The 24841-nt window shown below is 54.7% G+C and overlaps 1 protein-coding gene across 2 annotated transcripts in view; it reads left to right on the forward strand.

The window, feature by feature from the left end:
* The first annotated feature begins 252 nt into the window (after window positions 1-252).
* DNMT3A (DNA methyltransferase 3 alpha) overlaps window positions 253-24841 on the forward strand; it is a 101743-nt gene continuing 77154 nt past the window's right edge. Inside the window, exon 1 of one of the 2 annotated variants that reach the window (XM_072938097.1) lies at window positions 253-416. The gene's annotated coding sequence lies outside the window, so the exon portion shown is untranslated. Of the gene's footprint in view, window positions 417-858; window positions 1017-24841 lie in introns of those variants that run through there. The other variant, XM_072938096.1, reaches the window with a different exon arrangement.

Raw genomic sequence — 24841 nt, forward strand, 5'->3', positions numbered from 1 at the left:
CTGAGGGCACTCAACTCTACTTGGACACCTCCAGGTATGGGGAGCTCACTCCCTTCAAGGGGGCTCATCCTATAGAGGTGCTCGAGCCTCCAAGACGGCCTAAGATGGGCCTGGCGCCCCGACCTTGGCTCTGCTGAGTGGGCTGGCGTCCACTCGGCGGCGGCACCTGGCCGGGGTGGCGGGTGGCGTGGGGGTTGCGGCGCGGATGGGCCGGCGCTGCTGTCCCCAGCCCCAGTGCTGAGGCAGGCAGAGTGCAGTGGGCTCTGGTGGAGGTCCGGAGAACTGCAGGGCGAAGGCCGCCGGGGGCTCCGCGGGCTGCCAGGGGGGAGGCACTTGACACCGGCCCGGGGAGAGGAGGGGCCGCTGTCCCTGCGGCCAGTGCTGGATGCGGGGACCCAGCGCAGAGGCAGTGCCAGGTAGCGGGGCGCCCCGTGGAGGGGAGGGCTGTCGCAGGCCCCCGGCGGAGTGGCCCGGAGCGCGACCGAGGCGGGGTGCCCGGGCCCAGCGCGGGGTCGGGGCGCCGCGGGTTCTGGTCCTCCGTCCCGCAGCGTGCGGGGACCCCCAGCGGGGCAGCATGGGCCGGGAAGTCGGGCCGAGGGCGCTAGGACCGGCCGCGCGCCCAGGCCGCTCCCGCCGCGGCGCCCCGGGGCCCCCCAGTCGGCGCTGCCTCCCGGGCCGGCTCCGCAGCGCCGGGGCCGGGGCCAGCGCGGCCGCGGGGGGCGAGCAGCGGGCGGAGGCCTGGGCCCGCGGGCGGCCGGAGGGAGGGAAGGAGGAAGGCGGAGAGAAGGGGTGGGAGGGGGGGACCCGGCGGAGGAGGCGGAGAGAGGGAGCGCGACAGCGAGCGGAGGGAGGGAGCGAGCGAGCGAGGCAGGCAGGCGGGCCGGGAGGGAGGGAGGGCGCGCGGGCGGCGGCGGCGGCGGCGGCGGCGGCGGCGGCGAGAGCAGAGGACGAGCCGGGACGCGGCGCCGCGGCACTAGGGCGCGCAGCCGGGCCGGCCCGACCCCACCGGCCACACGGTAATGAGCGCCGCTGCTGGCGGCCCGGGAGGCCGGCCCGGAGGCGGGTGGGGAGGAGGGGAGACGGGCGGGGGGCACGGCGGCGGGCAGTACCCGGCTCGGGGCACGCTTTCGGACCCCCGCAACTCGGCGACGGGCGCTCGCGGGGCCAGGGCTGCGGGCGGCGACGGCGGGCCGGGCTGGCCGGGGCGGCGCGGGGGATTTGAGGGTTTGTTTATGTCCCCGCGGGCTCGGCAGGCGCCCCCTCCCGTCCCGCCCGCTCCCGGCGCGGAGCCCCCTCCGCGCCCCCGCCCGGCTCCGGGCTCAAGTTCAAGTCTATACAATGCCGCGGGGGGCCCCCTCCGCCACCCGCCTCAGCCGCGGTGCCCGGCTCGGCGCTGCCGCAGGGGCCCCGGCCTGGCCGCCCCCGCCTTCCGGGCCCTGCCCGAGTCCCGGGGCCCCGCCTGGGGCCTGCGGCCGGGGCGCTGGAGGGCGCAGACCCCGACCCGGAATAATCGGCTCCCGCCGCGGCCCGCAGGGAGCGGGGGAGGGGGACGGGGGCCGGGCCCCGCGCAGGCTCCGCGGCGGCGGCAGAAAATGGCAGCCTGGCACGACCCGGCCCCCCGCCCCTCCCCCCGGCTCCCGGCCCTCCTCGGCCCGGCGGGGCGGGGGACCCGGGAGGCCCCCGGGGGCGGGCCGAGGGGTGATCCGGGGGCCGGGCCGGGGAGCGCTTCGCAGCGATCCTCCTCCGGCCACCTGTGGCTGGGGGTGAGGGGTGCCAGCGGATCAGGGAGGGGCGGCGGGGGTGGGGAGAGTGCCACTTGGGGGGCACACCTCTCCGCGGAGAGCCGGGCGGCGCGCGGGGGGGACATCGTGCCTGGCTCCTCCCTGCCCCCGCCGTGGGCCGTGGGAGCCGGGGCGGCGGCGGCGGCGGTGGCGGTGGCGGCGCCGCAGTGTGGGGGCGGGGCGGGGGCGGGCGAAGATCCCGGGCCGGGGCCGCGGGGGCCGGAAAACGCAGGGGTGGTAGCCGCGGGGCCGGGGCCCTGAGCGGTACGGGGTTGGGGGGCGCCCGGGGTCGCCCCCTGCAGCAGCACCCAACCTCCTCCCCGTACACACTCACACGCACGCGGACACACTCACGCACACGCACCCCCGCTGGGCCGGTGCAGACGTGTCCTTGAAAGCTTCGCATCTGCACGGTGAAGGACGAGGCCTCACCAAGGCTGCGGATGGGGGTCTTCGGCCCCATGTCCCTGCGCCCCGGGAGACCCTAAGCTTCGGAGCCGCAGGCTGCCTCGGTCCGTGTCCCGCCCTCACCCCGGCTCCCCTCCCCCAGGCCGCCCTGCCCTCCCTCCTCCTCAGCTCGGACCGAGCTGGCAGGGGTCCAGGGCCCGCCCCCGGCCTCCCCCAGCCCCCCATCGCTGGGGCCCGCGGCCCTCCGGCTGCCAAACTGCATTTCGCTTTCCTGGAGCCTCCCTTCTTGGGGGCACCCACTCCCTTCCCTGCCCCTTTCTGTTATTTCCCCCTTTTCTCTCCATCCCCTCCGTCCTTCCTCCTCTACTGCGAAGCTAGTTGAGTAGGTGTTGGCGCACTAGGTGGGGAGTGAGGGGCTCTCTGGTTCTCAGGGGCTCTCTTCCCCAGTTGGAGAGGGGAGCCCCCTGTGGCTGCACCTTGACCCAAGATGGCGTCCTGCACCCAGCTGGGCAGCTCAGGCCTGCGTCAGGCCGGGGAGGAAGGGCCTGGGCCCCAGAGCCACACAACTCGCCCCCTCCCAAACCAGCAGGGACAGGAGCCTTCGGGAGAAGAGCCTGCTGCCCTGTGACCCAGCTTGCCCCTCGCTGCCGTGCCCAGAGACTGCCATCAGCATCCCTGGGGGACTGTTCAGTCTTCATGTTTCACCCTGGGCTGCCAGCGGCTGAACCAGCCTCCTGGGCTGGCGGGCTGCGAAGGGATCCTGGGATCAGGTGCTGCTCCGCTGTGCCTCCTCCCTCCCAGGCAGATGTGACAGCTGCAGCCAGGGAAGCTTTTCTCCTTAGGCGTTGCTGCAGTGTTAGGACTGGCCTGTGGGATTTGGGGAGCCCAGCTGTCAGACCCTCTTTGGGCTGTCCCCTCTGCTGGCAGGGGCCCTCTCCTGGCGGTTTCCTGAGGCCACGTGGGTTTGGAGGCATGGGTTAGGAGTTCCTGCTAAGTCTCTGGGATGAGGTGGTCCTGCTCTGCCTCCAGGTCCCATTGAAGCCCTGGTTGGGCTGTTTGACAGGCAACTCTGTGAAAGTGTGAGTCTGTGTGCATGTGGGTGCATGTGTGCACATGTGCTGCACGCCGGCAGGGGCCCAGGCAAACTTGCGCAGCGGGTCTGGCACCTGCCCGCCTCCCTTCCCGGCCCCACTTCTCCGGGCCCTGGCTCCCTCTCCAGCCTCTTGTCCAGCTCCTTGGTGCTTGTCTTCAGCTACTCATGAAATGCACGGCCCCTGGCTCCGGCGGACCAAGGCTCTCCCTCCCAGGCTCGTGGGCCTGCAGTAGGAAGCCGACCTTAAAAAAGGTGAATTCCTTCTAGACTCAAGGAGTGACAGGTCCGTGGTTTAAGGGCTGTCCCCCGAGCACCAGAGAAGCGTAGGAGAGGACAGCCACGGCCATCTGTCAGGGTGTCTGCGGACAGGATTCCTCTGTGGGGTGGGGGTTGGACTGCAGCTTCAAGTCCATTCCAACTTCTAAATTCTATGGCTCTGATTCTAGTGGTGGAATTTCAGACCCAAGAATGGGGGTGGCGTGGTCTTTTTTTCACCACATAGTGATAGTCAGGAGTAGCTTCTGAGGACGGGAGGTTTGAGAGAGAGCAGGGCCTCCTGGGGGATGGGCCTTTGAAAGGAGAAGGTGGTATGAGGTCAGGGGGCCCTTCAGGAGACAAGTTTGTCACATCTGACTCCATTGAGGGTTTAAAAGTACAGCTTCCGGTTAAGCCGTCACATGTGTGTGTCCTTCTGTAGGTTTATGTGTAAATTCGAGTGTGTGCATAATTTCTGAGATTTCCTCCTCGAGTCTAATTCACAGCTCCTGAGTCTCTTAGGGATATTTTACTATCACAGTCACATGTCATTGCCACTGGTCCTCCCAGTGGCCTGCAAAGAAGACAGGACAAGCTATAAAATACTTTCCCTGGGTGACCTGGCTGGAAGGAAGTGGGGCCAGGCCTGCTACCTGGGGAACTTAGATTGTCCCCTGCGACAGCTCTCCTGGGCTCCTGCACTGCGTGTCAGTCTTTCCTCTCTGTGGTCTCCACGGGACAGGGACCTTGCCCTGGCCGCCTCTGGGTCCCGCATCCGACATTTAGCTCGGCTTCTGTGAGCGATGCTGAGTGGCGGGAAGCTGGCTGCACATCTGTGTTTTCTGTCCCTGTCCTCTTCCCAGCGGCAGGTTTAGTGGCTGGGCTCTCTTCTGCTTGCCGCTACTGTGGCCGTCGCATACTTAAAGACCAGTTCCTTAGGCTCCAGCCCCTCTGAAAGACCCAAATTCTTCCCCAGTGTGAGCCTGGACTCCATCAAGCCTCCTTTTTTTGGGAACCAGATAGAAAGGGGACTCGGGAGCAGTCTTGCCAGCTCTCTAATGGGTGAGTTAAAAATAGACCACCCTCTCCCCATCCTTGGGCCTCAAATGTTACCATTAGAATCCAAGCCCTAGAATTTAGGGTTGAAAGAGAACTTGAAGCTCTGAGAACCCCTAGCTCTGGAGCTAGGTGGGGGCTGTTTGGGTGTGGGGCCAGGCCCGGTTTCTTCCAGGGTTGGAAGTACTGCTCAGAGCCCGAGGCCAGGAGGGCCAAGTATGTGCCTGTCACATGCTCCCCTCCCCTTGGCACTTCCTGCCACCTTCCACTTTCTGGAGCCTGGGGTCCCTGACTTGGTGCCTATGTTGTCTTTCCTCATCCTGTGCTCCATTGATGGTGAAGTGTGTCTCTGGCCTCTAACTTGAGAACAGGCAAAAGTTAGGGCCAGAGAATGGCCCATGGGACTTGTTTCCACTTCCATTTTGGTGTCTAATGGATAGTAGAGCTGGTCAGCCTCCCGCCCGCCCTTTGAGGCTGGGCGGCTCTGTGGGCCTGTGTGCTTTGCTGTGCCTGAGCAAGGCGTATTAAGTAAACAAAAGGTGCCAGATTCCTTTCCACTCAAATTTTGAGGGCTCGTCTTCAGTCATTTCCCTCCCTGACTCTTTTTCCCAAAAAAAAACCCCTCCCAAATCTGAGATCCACGCAGTGTCGCGGATTTGCATGTGTGTCCAAGCCTGCGTCCCCTTGGCTGAGTGTGTGGGCAAGACAGGGTGTGGTGCACGTGTCTCCGTGCTGATTTCTGTGTACATGGTGTGCAGTGCAGCCGCGTGGGGATAGGTGGGACTTGCTTGGACATGAGCCTCTCTCGAGGCAGCTGAAGTGAGGGCGCTGGAGTTGGAAGGAGCAGCATTCTGACCCTTCCCAGCTGTGGGATATGGAGTGGCAAACTCACTTTCTCCGAGCCTCCGTTTCCTCGCCTGTACCACGGAAATAAGACTAGGCTCTACTTGTAGTTTGTTGTAAGAATTAAACGGGAATGCGCCTTATCTCTTGGCGGAACGCAGATGCTCAGTGTTAGCTGGCCTGGTTATCGTCATCATTGGGACGGTTCACATGGACTGGCGCTGCAGGAAGTGCTCTGAGAAGGCTTGTCCATCTTCCTGCCTCTTTTGCAAAATCTTAGGCAGATGAGTAAAGTGCTGATTCTGATTGAGAAACCTTCAGAGGTGGGAGGCTCCTCAGCACTGCTTAGCAATCTGTCCCAGAGTTGAGCAAATCACATTGTCAACACGTTGTCTTTGTATCCACCTTAAATCCCTCACGCTGTGGTTTCAGCTCTTAATTCGGATTCTGTCCTGAGTGCAGCCTTTTTGCTTCTATTTACCAGAGATTTGCTGAGCATTTCCTGTGGGCAAGACCCTGTGTTGCACTTTGAGGGGACACAGAGTGAGTTTAGGATGTGCCCAACTAATTAATGACCGCAGACCAAGGTTGCAGTAGAGGGAGGAATAAAACTCTTAAAGGACAGTGAGGTCACAACCCACTAAGGGGATCAGGGAAGGCTTCTTGGAGGAGGTGGCACCTGACATGGGCTTTGAAGCACAGAGATGCAGCTTCTAGGCCAAGGGGAAGAAGCCAGGCTGTCAGGGATGCCATGGCTGGAGTGTGGGGGAGACTTGGGGGAGACTCTGGGGAGGTGGAACAGGGCATCCGTGTACTGGGGACCAGCCATTGATTTGAGGAGAGCAGGCCCCTGCACTCTGTAACTCCTGTGTGGCCCGTGGAGAATCGCTCAGAATTTTCCTGCTTGTGGTGGCTGTAGGGGGTGGGGTGGGGAGAAGACAGAGGGAAGAAAGGGAGGGCAGGGAAGGGGCCAGCTGAGCTCATTTGGTATAGGATCTTGATGATTCCTTTATATTCCGTAGACTAGAGCTTAAGAGCTCAGACTTGGAGGGAAACAGAGCAGGGTTTAAATTACACCAACCCCAGGGGGTCATGGCGATTAAGGGGAACACCAGCCGGGGGGCGAGGTCTCTGTCGGTGATGGCAGTCATGATGTGAATGGGCAGCAGGAGTGTCCTTGGCCTGGCCTCCCAGAGGTCTCTGTGTCCCCTTTTGCATCCCCTCCCTCAGGCTGAGGCACCCCAGCATTCAGAGAAAGTGGGAGGTGGGGCGCAGTAGACCCTGACTTCACCCTGCCCTCTCCCCTCCCTCCTCCACGTGCAGCAGAACTGAGCCCCCACCTTGGAGGGGAGGTGCCCTGGGCTGGCCTGGCAGCTGTGCCCCCAAGTGTGGCCGCAGGTGTCTGGCAGTCCCTGGCAAGGACAGCCAGCAGGCTGGGCCGCCAGGCCGTGTCTCCCTTGCTGGTCACATCGCAGGCCTGTCTGGAGAACAGCGACAGCGGGGGAGTTGTGGGGAGGGCGGTCAGAGAGGATGCCTGGGGCTCTGCTAGCAGAATCCTAGCAGGGAGTGGAATTTTTTTTTCAGCCATAGCTCAGCACTGCCCACTCCCATCCTACTGTGGTCCCCTCTGACCCCCAAGGCTTCCTAGCCTTATTTATGTCTATAACCAGGTTACTATTTCCTCTTTCCTGTGGTCATGGCCCTGCTCACTGTCATCCCTATTGATCTTCCCTCTCTGTTTCTGTTTCAAATGTCAAGGTCATTTTTAATTCTGAGCCGGTTGTTAGCTGTCCTGTCTGGGTGCACAGAGTTGGACGGAGGACCATCTCTCACAGCTAGTAACTGGAGGGCTGGAACTTGGGTCCTGACTCCTCGTCTTGTGCTCTTCCTGCTGTGCTACCATGTAGGTGGATCTGGGGATCAGTGCAGAAGATGTTCTAGACTTAATAGATCAGCTCGATCCCAGTGTGCCAGCGGTCCTTACTTGAAAATGTTAAAAGATGCTCAGAGGACGATGGGGTCAGATCTGTGGTTTACTGAGCCGTAGGTTGGACGTAGGGCCTGTCTTGGTGAATGGGAATGCCTGGGCTGGGAGGCTAGGAGGCTGAGGGGCCCTGGGAGCATACCTCCCCCTCAGAGTTTCCCCAGAGGACCCTGGGAGGAGCAGGTGAGGGCGCTTGGGCCCAGGCCAGGTGACTGGGGTCCTCCAGCACTCCAGGAAACAGAACCTGTTGGCACGGGGCTTCTTGAGGAAATGGTCTTGTATGATTAATTTTACAGATTCTAAAAGGATGCCTAAATTTATGGATAAAGAGAAATCTAATAGACGCCCATGATATGGTATGGATTTACCCCAAAAGCAGTGTGAAGAGTGTAATCTCATTTTTTAAATTCCTTTAAAATTTATACCAATATGCACATTTATAGGTCTGTACATGCTTAGAAAAAGTCTTTCTGGAAGGATAACCCAGCAAACGTGTCGGCAGTCTTTGCCATTTTATTCACTTTTGTAACCTTCGAAAAAATGTAAAGGCACGTGCATTCCTTTCTTAATGACAACAACAAAAATAAAACTGCACTTTTTAAAGCTTCTGGATAAGAACTTGAAAAAAATTTGAGTCACCCTTGGGCTGGAAGGGTGGACTCTTTTATAATGGATATGAAATTGGCTTGAGGACTGACAGTTAAGGGTGGGGCTGTTCAGGTACTTTGGAGTCTTTTCTGGAAAGGTTGCAGGGAGATTTATTGCGGACCCTGAGGTCTCCAAGCGAAGGCCTAGGCAGGAAGGGATTGCATAAGCGTGGAAAACAGGCAGCTGCCTGCATCCTCGTACATGCCGGGGGCCGTGGACCAAGTTAGCTTTACAGGATGGTGACTGGAAACTCAGTTCTGACACAGGATGGGACACAAATCCTTGAGGATCTTCCCTGAAGGCTTTGATCTGGTCGCTCTTGTGACCTGGTACAGCCAGGGCCTAGTCCCCGCGTGGAGCTCGGGTGACCCAGCCCTGGCGTAGCCTGGGAGCCGTGTGCAGGGAGGACAGCGTGGGGCTTTAGGAGGCCCCGCCAGGGATGGAGGGGATGGCTGTGTAGCTTGTCTGGCATGTGGGCTCAAGCTGTGCCCGACTGTGATCTGGAGGCCCACGAGCAGGTGGCAGTGACCCGGTGACAGGGCGGAGAGGTGAGAAGGGGTGATACAAATTCCTCTGTCTGTTGCTTGGCAACAGCGCCCACCTCCCATTTTCATCCGCCCATGGGTGCCCTCTTGGAGCTTGCTTTGGCCCTGGTAAAGATGACATGAGAAAGGGCATGTGGACTTCTCCAGGCCTGCTCCGCCCCCCCCCCCCCCCCCCCCCGCCCCGGAGTAAGGCAGGAAGATCAAGGGCAGCAGCAAGCCCTCTGGGGACCGCCCGCAGCCCCAGGCCGGTGGGGGACAGATGTGCAGGGCAAAGAAGTGACCAGGAGGTGGGTGGATCCTGATTTGTGTCTCAGCCCTACTGCTACCACAGCTACTGCAAGATCTAAAGTCTCTGAGCTGTGGGTTTTTCATCCGTGAATCAGGGATAAGAAGAGCGCCCGCACTTCACCAGTGTTGCTTGAATCCAATGAAATATTGTATGAAAACAGTCAGCACTGCACCTGGCACTTAGCAGGTGCTCAGGAGGTGTGAGTTCCTTTTCTATAAGTGGGGTCATGACGGGGCTGCATGAGGGTGACTCTGGGGATGAGGCAAGGAGACCTCATGCAGGCCCCTTTGTGTTCTAAGACCCCCCCACCAAATGTTGCTTGTCACTCTCATCACCACTTAGGGGTCGTGGGGCCTCCATTTCCTCGGCCATCTGATCTCTGGACCTTTAATTTTGATGTCCTTCCATCAGTCTCTTCAGAGCCCATGCCCACTGGGGACCCAGCAGGTCCCTCCAGCCCTGGGCCCTCTCCCTCCCTGCCCTCTGGTCTCTTTAGACCCAGAGCAGGCAGTGGCCTTTCCTCCGGTTGCTGAGCCTGCTGGCAGGGTTGACTCTGTCCCTGGTCCACAGGCAGGGGAGGGTCTAGACCACAACCAGGCCTGGCAGCTGGCACCCAGCAATGGTTCCTGATGGTTGGTTACCAGCAGTGATGTGGTATTTATTGCCATCCTCTCACAGGCCGGGATTCCCGGCTCAACTAGTGGTGGCCTGTGGGACTGCCTGGTACTGGAAGCTCAGCCAGGAAGCCCAGTCAGGGAGACCGTTGCCTCTGCATTTTCTTTAGTCAGCACCCTCGTGCTGCCTGGACTCTGGCAGTCTGGTGAGGGGCGGGGGCCCCAAGTTGGCAGGCCTGGCAGTTCTTGTGTTTTCTCTCCAGAGGACCCTTGCTTCAGAGCCACAAATAACACTTATCTCTTCATTTATTAAAGACCTACTATGTGTCGGGCACTGGCTATAAAGATAGAAGAGACTGCGCTGGTCCTTCAGGAGCCTGCAGCGGAGGTGAGAGTCTGGCAAGGTGGCCATCACACCGTAGGCGGGTGGGGAGAGCTCTGCAGTGTGTGCTTGGGGCTCCTAGGGGCTCAGAGAAGGGATATCTCATTCAAGGGAGGAGGGACAGTCAGGAAAAGTTTCTAAAAGTGAGGGTTACGCAGAATCTCAAAGGATGGGAAGCAGTTAGCCAGGTGATCAAGGGCGTTTCCTCACCTGATGTGACAGGAGTGATGGGGTCCGAGGACTAACGGGATGTGAGGCCGCAGGGCCAGGCCAGAGGTGGACCACCGAAGGCCAGGATGTTACCTGTTGACAGGTGTTGGGCTTGGAGTAACATGCCTATATTTGTATCTGACAAAAAGATCACCCTGGGGCATCAAGGAAGGGAAATTGGACAGGTGAGGCTGGGGCCAGGGAGCCCGGGCAGAAGGCAGGTGTAGAAATGGAGAGGAGCAGCCTTGTAGGCATGGAGGGGGCTGCTTCGTGAGGCGTTTGGGGAGGAATGGCTGGGTGATGAGAGGGTGTGGGGAGCAGAAGTGACTGGTTTCTGGCTCAGCCAGCTGCGTGGTAGAGATGCCGTCCATTGAGAGGGCACATGTCAGAGGGAGTCTGGAGAGATCTGGGGGCGTTTCACATGGGAGGCAGGACCGGGGATGGGACTGAGGGTGGTTAGGATTTGCACAAGTGGGCCAGGCTTGCAGAAGGAGAGAGCACCTGTGTCACCAGGCCCAGATGTGGGGGCCCCAGGGAGGGGCAGGGTCCAGGTGATGGATTTGAAAGGTAGGCACATTTTATTCCCAAACTGGTAGCAATCCCTATAGATTTTTCAGGAGGAAAGTGACTTAACCAGGTGTTCAGACCACGTGCATTGGGGATACTGATGTTGGGGGCTTGAGTGGGGCTTCTGCTTCTCTGGATCTCCCCCAAAAGATGAGCCACAAGGCCAAGACCCTGTTCCTCAATTCCTCGACCACAGCACCCCAGGTCAGTCTCATCAGCCTCTGACAGTGGTGTGTACATTGCAAAGCTGACATCCACCTTCCATTCAGAGGCAGGTCTCCCAAGGTAGGTGGGGATAAGCTGGGGAGAGCAGTTTGGGTAAGCAAAGAGAAAAGAAACAAAAACTGTTTCTCTAAAGTAAAAATATGAGTCTTTTGTGTGTAACCGGAAGGGCTGTTTTCAGAGAATTCCTAGAAAAATGATGTGAGCCAGGTCAGCATCACTGAACCCAGGCAGAGGCCACGAGACTCGGTACTGAACAGACAGTGGTTTCCCCTCGGTGTTGCCACCTCCTACCCAAGTCCTCAGGCAGATCACTTAACCTCTCTTAGCCTCAGTTTTGCCACCTGCAAAATGGAGACACCTTCACAGGCTTGGATTGTCATTTGTTTGTTTCAAACACTGCTTCTTGCCCTAAACTTGGATATTTTATGTCACTTGTGTTTTAAAAGAATCCTTCTGCCGTTGGTCTCACAGGTGTTTGAGGATTAAAATTCAGCGGAGCCTGGTCCCTGCCTGGCTCCGAGGAGACACGGCCCCCCGGGCTCGCCCTTCTCCCTTCTCACTTGCTGAGCCTCTTCTTGCTCTGTCCTGCCTGTCCCCCTGTCAGCTTTGAGTTCCTGGTTCCTGGGAAGCTCCACTTACCATGTTCCACTGACTCCCTTGTTTCCCAAACCTGGGTCACCCCAGTGTATTTGAAGAGTATCTGCTGAGCTAAATGGGAATTGGGGTGGGGCCAGTTCCTTTTCTCATTTTAATGAAGGGAGGTGGGGGTCAGCGCAGGGTGGCCATGGCTGTGTGGGGAGCAGAGGGCAAGGGAGGGAGAGGCTCTGACCCCTCCAGGGCCTGGGCGGACCACAGCTGGGACCTTGCCCAGTAGCTGGCTCCATGTGCCAGGGAAAGGGGTGCAGGGCCCTGGTGGAGTCTGAGACATGAGTTCCGGGTGACTTTGGTCTGGATGGTGAGGCTAGCTTCCTCTGTGAGCGGGCACCCGTGGTGGCCATTGGGCTGTTTCCTGGTCCCTGCGACGACATGCAGCCACACCGACCGGGAGACTTTTGAAGCATCTCTGCCTTTCAAAAGAGGCTCTGGTGGGAAGATGGCTTCTCAGCAGGGGCTTCTGTGGTGGTGACACTGGCAAGAAAGCCTGGGCCCGAGTCAGGCTGTCTCTGGCTGGGGTGGGTGTGGTGGACGGGGACCACTGTCAACTTGAGTTTGGAAGCCAATGTTTCTCTGGTCGCTACAGACCTGCTCATGTCCCCTGGTCACAGAGGCTGCCCTCTGGAAGCTGGGCATATGTGGACTGAGGGTGTGGGGGTGTAATCACACAAAACGTACAGCCTAATTAATCTGGCATACCCTTAATGGTATGCATAATTGAGCTGCATGGTAATTAGGTGTAAATGGCAAGCAGTTCACATAAATGTTTTTGTAATTGGTATTAATTTTGCAGAGGCAAACTAAGTTTATGTGGTTGTTCTCTTCTTGCTCTGTTAGTTTTCTAGCACAGGCGATTCCTAGCTCTTGGAGAAATTCTATTGCAAATGTTTGTTTATAGGGCAATGTTTTGTATTTTCTCTCGGAACAATGTTATGAATGGTTATGAGGTTCCCAAGCTGGTTTCCAAATGCCTCTTTGGCCCACACTTTAGGTGAAATGTGCGACGCATGTGTGGGGAGGCCTCGCCGGGAGTCCTGCTCCGGGGTCCCGGGGCCTGGTGTGTGAGAGAGCGTGTGTCCCCACATGTGTGAGCGCGTCTGTGTCTTTGTCTGTGAGTCTATATGTGTGTGCATACGTGCCTTTCTGTGTGTGTCTGTGTCTGTGTGAGTGCATCTGTGTGGGCCGATGTGTGTGTCTGTATGGGCTGGGGATTAGGGGAAGCCTCGCGGCGTTAGCTGGAGAGAGGACACTGGGTCATGCCACAGCAGCCGCACCTGGGAGCCAGCGAGAGCCATTCCTGGGTGTGGTCTTAAGCTAGAGGCTAGGTTTCCTAAGGACACTTTACCAGCCTTTCGCCCTGATTAGTGACGTAATACTTTTTAAAAAAAATTAATATTTTTTGAATGCCTACTATGTGCCAGGCACCATGCTAAACACATGACTCAGATTCTCTTGTATCTTAAAATAGATGTAGGAGGTAGGGCTCTTATTCACCCCATTGTACAGACTGGTAAAGTGAGTGGCAGACCCAGGGTTTGAGGTGGATTCCCTTTGAGCCCTCTTAGGGCTGAAGGGGTGGATGAACTGCTCCAGGGCCGCTGGGTCAGGGGCTAGTGATTCTGGGATGTGCTGCCCAGAATCCTGGGCTTTTCTCCTCTCGACCTCATCCCCACCCCCTGCAACAATAGGTTTGGTTTTGGTTGGCACAGAAGGTGAGGAGAAAGCAAACCAGGGACAAGTGGGTAGTTCTGACAGCAGTGGGCTCTTTCCTGCTTTCGTGGGTGGGGAGGGGCTGTGCTCCAGCAGCAGCTCCCAGACCCTGAAGCCCCTCTGGGGGAACCTCCTGGTTTGGGCCTGGGAGGGGGTCAACTGGGTGGTCTGGGAGGACTGTGAAAAAGTGCAGGTGCGGAGCATTGTGTGAATGGTGTGGGAAGAGAGTGGTCACAGGCAAGCTGGGGACCAGCCCCGAAGGGCCTGGGCTGGTGGGAGGCCAGTTCCCCCTGCTTCCTATGGCTCACACGCACCCTGACCTAGGACCCTCATGACCCCCTTGGCCCTGAGCATCTGGGGGCTGGTGGGGCCCTCAAACCCCATAGCAGGTGTATGTCCTGGCCCAGGGAAGGTGGAACAGGGGCCTTCCCGTTGGCACAGTGCCTTGGGGAACTCTGCCAAGCGACCCCTAGAATGGGGGTTGTGGGGGGTCACTCTAGGCACCGCAGCACTGTGCTGGGGATGTTGCAGCTGCCTGGGAGTGATTTCACACAGTCCTCTCTGCCTCCAGGGTCACCCAGAACAGGGAGGAGAGAGAGGGGCGGGTGGCAGAAGAGCAAGGTGCAGGACATGAACTCTGACATCATCTGTTTGGGAAAACAAATGCATCCATATGCATGTGAAAAGCTAGATAACCACACAACAGACACTGATTACAGACCCCTGGATGGGTGGTGGAGGAGAAGCAATAGGGGTTAGGGGATGCTGAGAGCTGGGGAGAGGGGAGCTGGGAGGTCCTCTGGGAGGAGCTCTCCTCTTGGAGGAGAGAATAGTGTGAGTGGAGACACAAGTGTGGGAACAGGGGATGTGAGCTGGGGACCAGTGACTGGCCCTGGAATGATGGAGTCTGCTGGGAGAGGTGGGGGCCAGGTCAGAACAATAGCATGAGGCCATACTTTTCGAGCCATCGGTGTAGGACAGACCAGAGTGTAGGTTTTACAGTGTGGGAAAATCACTGGCATCATAGGGATTTTTAAGATAACAGCTTTATTGAGATATAATTCACATACCATACAGTTTCACTCATTTAAAGTGTGCAATTTGGCAGTTTTTAATATGTTCATGGAGTTGTGCAGCCATCACAATGAACTTCAGAACATTTTCATCAGGCGTCAGAGGTTTTGATTAAGAAAGCCTTGTGTAGAAGATCTTTGCTGAGAAGCTGGGGTGAGAGGTTGAGATACCAGAGGCAGGGAAACGTGTTATGGAATACCTGCCAGAGTCTAGACCTGTGGTGCTGAGAGCCTGGAGGGCAGGGGTGGAGAACAGAGGTCTGAGGATCAGGCGCCTGGTGACTGAAGTGAGGGGGTGGGACCTCAGTTCTCTCCAGGGTTTGGGGCACTGGCAGCTAAGGGGAGGGTGCTGCCACTTCCACACAGAGGAGCTAGAGGAAACATCTGGTTCTAGAAGAGTAGGATTTTAGGTAACTGCAAGTCATCCAGGTGGGGATGTCCAGAGGATAAAGATGGAAGCCTTGCAGTAGAAGTCTGCATTCGTTTAAGCCCAGGTGTCTGAGCGGAGGAGAACTTAGAGTACAGCTGAAGCAGAGTGTGACCCGAGAGGGGTACCCACTGTGCATTAAGTAGTGGGAGCAAGACCCCAGTCAGCCCAGGAGGCAGCGGAGGAGGCTGAGGGGTGGGAGAGGACCAAGAGCATGGTGCCAAGTTGGGAGAGAGCCAGAGAATCCCCTTGCTTGTGGACTTGCAAAAGCAAGGGTCACCTGTCACCCCAGTGCCCAGCTCTGCAGTGGCACTCAGTAAATGATTGCTGAGTGAGTGCTTGAAGCAGGAAATGATTAGCTGGCAAGGAGGCCGAATTGAGCTCAAGGACGGTAAGGATGGAAAAAGGCCCTTTGAGGCCCTGGGTGACTGTATCAGTCAGGGTCAATTCAGGAGACAGAAACCACATAGTGATGTGAACAGGAAAAGTTTAATATAAAGACTTATTAACGATAATGGGGGATTGGAGTATTGAGAGATTGGCTGGTAAGAAGTAAAAGAACTGTGAAGAATACAGAAATAGCATATATGAGAGCAGCCACTGCACCTAGGGTTGCCATGGAGAGCTCAAGGAAGAGGCCCCGCGGCTGAGGTCCTGACCTTGATGGAGAGGGCATGGTCATGGCTCCCTGGATGACAGAGAAGTCAATTGGTGCCATGTTGGCAGGAAACCTGCCTCCTGGAACTCACTGGAAATCCATCCTTTTGGGTCCCAAGGAGAGTTGTTCATCAAGAATTTTCTTGCTGGAGGCACAGTGCTACTAAACTACCCATGGGGAGTGTTGGGTGAAGCTGCTGGCTGCTGTTGACGGTCACACACTGCTCGAGCTGGGTGCTGGAGAAGCACCTTTGCTGCAGGAGCTGGGCACTGGGAAGTTGCATGCTGCAGGAGCTGCATGCTGGAGAAGCTGTGACAGGACAGGATTGGGCACTAGGGAAGCCAGAGGGGCAGCAGGATCTGGCTGCTGAAGTTGTATGCAGAACAATGCAGGAGTTCTCCCAGAGAGTACATTGGTTCTAGGAAAGGAAACACCACCTTCAGTGTCTCTCTGCTGCCCTCTACTGACAGAGCATGATGTCACACCACCTGGCCAAAGGAGAAATACTTGAAGGGCCTAGCTCAATTTTCACAGAGCAGGCGATGAAGGGTGAATAAATTAACTGGCACAATCTGCTACTGTGGCTACCCAGCGTCCACCTGCACCCTTTTACACACATTTGTGCTCTGCTGCAACAACAATATAGTTGCACTTCTACCGATCAAGACACAGCTGTCCTGCTTGTTCTCACCCTTTCTTCCAAAGGAGGAGTCCCAGCACTCACTGTACCAAGACTGCCTACACAGATAACATCTCAAATTCAGCCTCAGCCCCACTAAGTATTCTGTTACCTAAAGACTAAATTATAAAGCTAACTTCCTGCAACTTGTATGTAAGTGATGGGAAGAAGGAGAAAAAAGAAGAAAATGGTTGCCATGTACAAATAAACACACATATATATCAAGTAAACAGAAAGTATACAAAACTACTACGGTTCTCATTTCTATATTTGTTCACAAGGCCACGTCTAATACCCGGCTTCCTTCTCTCGCTTCCCATCCTGTATTTCCTCTGCTCTCAGCTGGAACCTCAGCAGGGCGGACTTTCTACCTGGTGGAGTGACACAAGCCTTGATTCTTGAAGGATCTGAATCCTTGGCTGTCCTGCCCTTTTTTTGGTTTGTTTTGTTACTGTAGTTTTTCATTAACTCTTACTTTTGGGTATGGAAGTTCTAAGAGGTACCTGAGAGAATCCTCTGTGTTCCAGGAATTATCTTCCTGCCCGCTACTCTGTACCAGCGAGCCAGTTTCTCCTTGGCAACTAGGATCAATCACTCCAGCTCTTGGAGTAACTCCTTTTTTTTTTTGTCTGTTGGTTCAGTGGCATAAGGGGGTCCCCAAAAGCCAGGTGGATGACTTGTCTTCTAGTAGAGTCCTTGTGGTGTCCACTTGAGGGATTACAAAATTTAGTGCCCCAAGAGTGCCTCAGAGATATGGGGAGGGGGGGAACCAAACACAGGGATCAAGGGGAGAGTGAGCGAAGAGGCTCTGGAGCTGGAAGTGTGGACCATTCTTTAGAGTAGGCTTGTAAAGCTGAGAATCACACAGGTGTGGGCTGTGGACCCCCTGGGGAGGGGGAGGGGGGAGATCACAATCAGCCAGGCTCGTGGCTTCTCAGACAGCAGACCCCACCGGGGCCCACGTGGTTGATTCTCACATGGACTTGCAGCCTGGCCACCCTGCACGCTGCCTCCCGGGGTGTGGGAAGCCCATCCGACTGCCTAGGCACACATGACCCCCAGTAGGGCTCCTTCTGACTCACCACGGTCGGAAATGCGTGCTCCTATATGGAACTCTATACCAGCTCATTTTGGCTCCCGAGAGCAACTTCAGCTCCTTACCAGCATCTATTTCAGGCACAAACCTTTTTTTTTTTATCCCTGCTTTTGGGGCTGTGTCATGGTAACATGAGTATGAGCAGAGGAGTCTGATTCAACCCATCTCTGCCCTTGTGGCCACCACAGTAGCAGCATTTGGGTGATCATAAATGCTCGTGCTGGTAGCACCATGGCCTCGAGGGTGGTGTGAGAGCCGTAAGTCATCTTTTTGACTCCAAAAGCCAGACAGATGGGCTTTGAAGTGGGGAACAGGGTGGCAGGACTGTTGGCTTGTTGCCGCGGTGGCTTTTGGTATTCTCCGGGCAGCTGGTGGTTCGGGTGGGAGGGGTGTTTCTGGAAGTCAGAGTGATGGCATGATGACGTGCATTTCCCTCGTGTTGAAATGGAATGACCAACAGAGGGTGGCACTGGGACCTCCCCTCCTCCGGATCCAGCCCAGTCTTGTGACCCAGAGAGGCTGTAGCGGGCGGGGGAAAACTTGGCAGATAAACATCTCTGTCTAGGAGGCCCTGATGTCTCCCCCAGCTTTCTGCCGGCCCCCAGCTTACCAAGCTTATCAGCACCCTGGCAGATGATTGGGGGTGTGGGGCACAAGACACTCTCCTGTCTTCTGTCACCCACAGGACTCACTTGTACCTCCTCCCGAACTTAAGTAGGAAATCCAGCCATGAGGCTGTTGTCTGTGGGCTGTGGGCTGTTATCACGGGGGCACAGATCGCTGATCGGGGGTCTGTGCTTATGCTCATCCATGACTGGGTGTCTCCGTGTTGGTGAGGACTCTCAAATTACATGGACCTGAATTCAGAATCCTGCCCTGGGACTTTCTACCCGCGCTACCCAAGGGAGGTAATAAATGTCTCCAAGCCTCAGTTTCTTTTTCTATAAAATGGAAATAATAATAGAACTGACTTCATGGGATTGTTGATGCGTATGATACGGGACAATGCACGGCCCTTAGCACAGTACCTGACACACAGTAGGTGCTCAGTAAACAGTGGAAGGAACAAATGAATGCATGACTCCTGCATTGGGCAGGGCACCGAATATGGTGATTAGAAGGTTGCACTGCCTGCTCCCACCCCTCCCCCTGCCCTCACAGTGGACAGGCCTTACCAGGGAAGGGAGACTAACTGGAAACTTTGCTGAAAGTTAGTATGTCTGCAGCAGTCCCGTGCTAACTGGAAGAGCTCGTGTTGGAGTAGGAACCTGGGGGCTTCAGCCGGGGAAGGGTTTGTGTCTGGCTGCACCACTCACGAACTGTGTGACCTTTGGCAGCTTTGTTAACCTACACCTCATTCTTCTCATCGAGAGACTGGGGGTAGAAACAGTCTGCACTTCAAAGGGTTGGAGTGAGGCATGAGGGTGAACAAGTTGTTGAAACTGTAAAGTACTGTGCACAGGGCATGTTGTCAGAACACAGTCAGTTCACGCCCCGTTTGAAATCCTGTTTGAGTAAAGTACACTCATGGGATTTCTAGAAAGGAGAGAAAACTGTAGTCTGGATTAGTCAGGGACTAATAATCGTTAATGTTTATTGAGTATTTTCTTTGGGCCAGGCACTCTTCTAAGCATTTTTACCACATCTCATGTTAACTCTCACAATAGGCCCGTGAAGTGACTACTGTTACTTTCCCCGTTTTACAGGTGAGAAAACTGAGGCACAGTGATGCCTCAGGTCAGACAGACAATACAAATAAGGCTAGGATTTGAACCCACGCAGCCAGCCAGGCCTCCCAGGGAAGACTTCTGGAGGTCGAGATTAGCATATGAGTCAGGGCTGTCAGCCGCAAGGCACAGACTCACTCACACCGAAGTCGGGAAAGACTCACATTACCCAAAGGTTCAGAGATGCCCTACCTCCAGGTACAGCTGGATCCAGGGGCCCAGACGGTGACTCAGTGTTCCATCCCTCTGTCTCCATCCCTTTGTTCTCAGCCAGCAGCTCCTGACTCACATCCCATTATCTTAGCATCTTTCCTTTGCACCAAAACATTCCTGGGAGGCCTCTGATTGGCGCTGCCTGAACACATGCTCACTCTGTGACTTGGGTGAGGGGTGGGGTCAGTGCAGACACCACAAGCCCCCACTGGAAAGGAGAGAAATGTAACTAGAAAGAATGAAACCAGCAAAGCCCACCACGAGAAAAGCAGGCCTCAGACAGAGGGGTAAAGGGGGACCTGGTCCAGAGATGGTCAGGTATTTTTCAGCAATTCAAGTAGAGGACTTGAGATGGAGCAGGAGGGGTTCTTATGGTGGTAACATTAGGATTGCTTTTGATGGAGAGAGGATTTGGGTCTGTGGGCAATTACGGTTTTGTTTCTGTAAGAGGATAATTCCACATGGGCCCTTGTGGAGGTGAGACCGTGGGGTGACACTCTAGTTGGCGCTGGTTGGAGCAGGCTTGGAGGTGAGACTTTGGGGTTATTAGTTCAGGGGGTGCTGCTGGGGTTGGGGTTGGGGAGGAGGGTAGGAATGATACTGGGGACGGTGTGGTGGCAGAGGTGGGCGTTGATACAGCCGGGACGGTCTGGAGGCTCCAGGAGATGGTTGAATTGTGGGTCTTGGGTCTGAGATGTGCTGATGAGTGAGCCGGGGCTGTGGTTAGGGATGTGGGCAGCGATGGCATGGGGTACAGTTTGGGAGGAATGTAGGGGAGGCACACCATGCTGTGCATGGGCTGGACTTGGTGGAAATGATGTATTGGGAGAATTAGCATTTCGTGAGGGGCGTGGTGGGGGTGAGGAGGGAGGTACCACTTTTATAGCTGGTGATGGATGGAACTCTGTGTGGGTGTGAAGAGATGATGATGGTTATTATGTGGAACGTGATGGTTTCATAGAGTTAGAGAGATGGAGGGACTTAGTTGCACTCTTACGGAGGAGGGTGGAGGGTGCAGCCAATGGTTGCAGCTGGGATGTAAGCCTTTATTCCCAGACCCATTCTCTCTTTTTAAAAATTATTTTTTGTTTTCTCACAGTAATGCATATGATTTAAGAAGTCAGATAGGACTAACATCTCTTCACCAAATACAGTTGTTCCTTGCCTATTCCCACCTTCTTCTAGAGGAAACCACTTTTAGCTGTTCCTTCTAGTAACTTTATATCTCATGGATCTGAGTAATGTGCGTATTTTTGACTCTTCCACTGTAGACATTTTCCATTGATTTCCTATTTAGTAAATAAGGATTTAGCTCTCTCATATGGCTGACCATGGCTCTCTGCCCAGCCACCCTCCTAAGTCATTCTCCTGGTAGGCATACTATTAACAGTACCTTACCAGGGTTTTTGGAAAATGTTTTATGCATTTAGCAATATCTGCATATGTATGCATGTAGCAGGCATGGTAATGGCTCCCCTAAGACGGCCATGTCCTAATCCCCTGTCCCTGTGAATGTGTCACCTTCTGTAGCAAGAAAGACTTTGCAGAGGTGATCAAGCTAAGGATCTTGAGATGGGGAGAGAGGTTTATCCTGCCTGAATCATCTGGGTGGGCTCCGTGTCATCACAGGGTCCTTAGAAGTCAGTGACAGAGGCAGGAGAGTCAGAGTAACGCAATGGGGGAAAGACTGGCCGTTGTTGGCATTGAGGATGGAGCGGGGCCAGGAGCCCAGGAATGTGAGCAGCCTCCCGAAGCTGAAAAGTCAAGGAAATGGATTCTCCCCAGGGCTTCCAGAAAAGAACACAGCCTGCCAACACCTTGATTTCAGCCCAGTGACGAGAACCATTTTGGACTTCTGACTTCCGGAACTGCAAGACACAAATCTGTGTTGCTTTAAGCCATTAATCTGTGGTAACTCATAACGGCAGCAACAGGAAATTAATACAGCACATAATCTATACACATCCACACGCGTACGTATGTGTGTGTGATATATACAGCGTTATTTTTTAAATCAACGAATGCAGCTATTCACAGCTGAATCTTACATTGTCCTAGAAAAGTTTCCTTTTTCTCCCCCCTTGAAATGAACTATTACCTCGTTTCCTACCCTGCCTTATTTTCTTTATACCTTTCGCTAATTCCTGCCACACCTTCTAATAGCTGTCTGTATGGCTTTCCACAAGGGCAGTCACAGCAAGTGTTATGTTTCAGTTCCATTTTTTGAGTTCTCCACTCTCTTGCTCTCTGGGCGTGGGGCACGTTGTAACTGCCGTTCTGGGACATCTTACATGGGCATCCTCAGCATTCCCTTCCCCTTCCTCCTGGTTGGAATTCTTGTTTTCTGGAGCTCACGTCGTCTTCTTGCTTGGTTAACTCTCTTGTTTGGAGCCCACCGCCTGGGACAGATACCTATCTTTATTCTAATCCATTCAGTTCCTGAGTTCAGACAGCAGACTAAGAACAGCAAGTTGACACCAGTAGTTTTGTCAGGTTCAAAAGCCGGTTGGTGGCAGAGGACCTGGCGGCGACAGCACTCCACGTGCCTGAGTCCCAAGCCCTGTGGCCATACATCTGAACAGTGACCTTCTATGACTTCACCTGGACTCTGTGCACCTCATCCCAGAGCCTCCCTTCCCTTGTCTGCTGTGTCTTAAAGGACATCTTCCCCTTCTTCTTGAGAGAGGAGTATCTGAAAATACCTTTATTCTCCTCTCACACTGAAACGATCATTAGGCTGGGTTAAGAGTTCTAACTGGAGAATTGTTTTAAGAATTGAAAGGGTATTGGTCCTCTGTCTTCAGGCTTTCAGTATGAACACTGAGCAGTCTGAAGTCATTCTGATTCCTGAAACTTTATACATCACCTTTTTCTCCCTTTAGAAACTTGTAGGATCTTCTCTTTGTCCCAGTGTTCTGCAGTTTCACTGTGATGTGTCTCGTGCGGGTCTGTTTTTGTCTGTTTGGGGCAGTCAGGGGGCCTTTTCGATTGGTAACTCATGTCTTTCAGTTCTGGGAAGTTCTCTTGAATTATTATTTCATTGGTAACTTTCTCCTCTCTCTCTCTCTTTTTTTCCTTTCTGTAACTCCTATTTTACTTGATGTGGAAACGTACAGACCAACTCTCTAATTCTCTTTTCTTATTTTCTATTTTTTTTGATATACCCGCTCTGTTGACTTGTGTATTTCTACTAGCATGATTTTTATTTCTAGGAGTTCTTTTTTTGCTCTCTGACTTTTTTTTTTTTAATAGCATCACATTCGTAGTATCCTTCTCTGTGTGTAAAGTCTGTTTCCCACAGTTGTGTTTGGTTTTGATTTTGGTTGATTTGTTCTGGTCTCTGTCTTCTAAGTTCAAGGCTTCCCTTGGATGTCTAGTGGTCCTTGGTTGTCCTTTCAGGATTAAGAACAGGCAGCTAAAAAGCTGATTGGAAGCTTTGAACACGAAGGTGGGGGCTGGCTGACTTGCAGATCCACCTTGGCTGACCATTTGGACATCATTTGGGTTCTGGGGTCAATATCTGTATTCTTAGGCCTTTCCTCTTGCACTAATTAGATTTTCCAGAGAAGATAAAGGTCTCTGAGCCCAGTGGGGAGACAGCCAAGGGGGCTCAATATTAGCATTTGAAATAACTTTCATCTCTTTGGGTTTGGTTTATTACCCTTGCTCTAACTGTACTAGTCGACTCTCTCTGCACAGACCCTCTGGTTTGCACTCTCCAGAGAGGAAACTTTCAGACTTCTGGGGGAGGTGGACCTAGGGACTTTACTTCTTTTCTTTAAGTCCTTTTTAATTTCACATGTGCATCCTCTTCACCCCTTGTCCCAGAGACACATGGTGCTGTCATGCCAAGTGTCCTTAAAGGACTCTGTTAGAAATCACTTTTCATGTGCTGTCTGAAATTTGCCTGTCACCAGTCTGCTTCCCAGACCCCTAAATTTTGTTGCTGGTGTCTCCTCTCTGTTCAGCACAATCTTGTGACTTTGTCTTCTTAAAAACAAACAAACAATTTTTTGCTAAATTGGATTTAGAATGTAGCCAAATTGGGTGTATATATTCAGAATCCCAGTCCTTTTGCACAACAGTTTTGTAACTGAAGCAGTGATGATGGTGACCATGTCAGTTATAATACCAGGACATTTTCGTGATAGGAGTCCTCAAAAAAAGTTTTTTTAAGTTGTTTTAAACCTCATCCATGGCCACTGTGGACGTCAGAACTATAAAGGAGAAAACAAAAGCTAGTTAAAAGTATAGAGGAAAAACTAAAAGCTGCCTGTCAAGGTGGTAGGGTTCTTGGCAAGGGTGTTTATTTGGTGCTGGTTTTGTGGTGCAGCCCTTGGCGTGGGTGAGGACGATGCCTTGGTGCCAGGAGCAGCAGGGCTGTGCTTGGCGTAGGACCGCCATGGTAGACATATGCTGCTGTGTTGGGACTGTGGGTCCAGGAGCAGGTCTCTCCCCTTGGCACGGCTGCTTGGAAGAAGAAGGATGCTTCTAAGGGCAGGCGGGAAGCACTGTGTCCAGGCCTGGACCTTGGCCATGACAGTGGGTGCTGGAGCTGTGCAGTGCATGGCCTGCCTGGATGGTGCTGGATGGTTTTAGATGATGCTGGGTGACTTTGAGGGACACTTACTGACAAGTCTGATTGATTGAGTCACATACACAATGGAACCTAAAGACTGACCTGGGTCAGCTGCGTTTGTTGTGAGGACAGTGCATGCTGCTCATATCAGGGGGTGAGTGGAGGGAGGGGAGGAGGAAAGAGCATTTCCTTTCCTCTCTGTTTCTTTCCGGGGCGTCTGCCCTCAGGGTCAACACCCTGTGACGTTCTGCTTTTCCCTCCTGCTTCCTTCCTCTTCTCACTAGCAACCAGAGGTTCTCTGAAAGTGTTTCTTCTTACAGAAGACCCTGGATGTTTCTAGGCCTCAGGGCAGCATTGAGACAAGGATCCTTATCTGCCTCTGACTTTGTACAGGGCTCTCCAGGGGCTCCTGAAGTCGGCCCAGCCTTGTCTGCTCCTGCCCTTTGCCCTTGGGGCCTCCAAAAGCGAAAAGCTTGGCTGGGCGGAACTAGAAGACATTCTTGAACACCATCTAGTCCAGCTCTCCCATTTTATGGTTGAGGAAGCTGAGGGCCAGAGATGCCAGAGTCTGGTTGAGAACTCACATCTGCTGACTCCGGCTTCAGTGTTCTTCCCAACCAGGCTCTGCCTCTTTCAGCTTCTGCATCCTTTTGAAGGTTTTGATGTGGGGGTGACCGGGGAGGTCTGTGCTCACAAACGGGGAGGGGCTTTGAGGGGGAATCGCTGACCGAGGGTGGACGGAGGCCTCGTGGAGTTCTTGGGTGGGACTGGCTCTCTGGTGGGCTCTCGGGAGTTGTCTCTGTGGGGTGGTGTGAGGGTGTAAGTCAGGGATGCCGCTTCGTAGTGACCCCCTCAGAGCTTTAGAGTTGAGAGATCTGGATTCAGCCCTCTGCTTTGACCCTGGAACATGGACAAGTCCTAGACTTTTTGAGCCTTAGATTCAACAGTAGAGAGTAGGAATGCTAGTAGCTGCCCGAAGAAGGAAGACCCACCACATGCTTCACACAGCGGCTGACCCAGGGGGCTGCTCTCAGTCTTGCTGTCTACTCACCTGTGTATTCGGGCAACAAATTAGAAACAGCTGTGCTGAGCTTAGACGCATGCATTACACCTGCGGTTTCTGTA

Source organism: Vicugna pacos, chromosome 15 (genome assembly GCF_048564905.1).
Source record: "Vicugna pacos chromosome 15, VicPac4, whole genome shotgun sequence".
NCBI lineage: Eukaryota > Metazoa > Chordata > Mammalia > Artiodactyla > Camelidae > Vicugna > Vicugna pacos.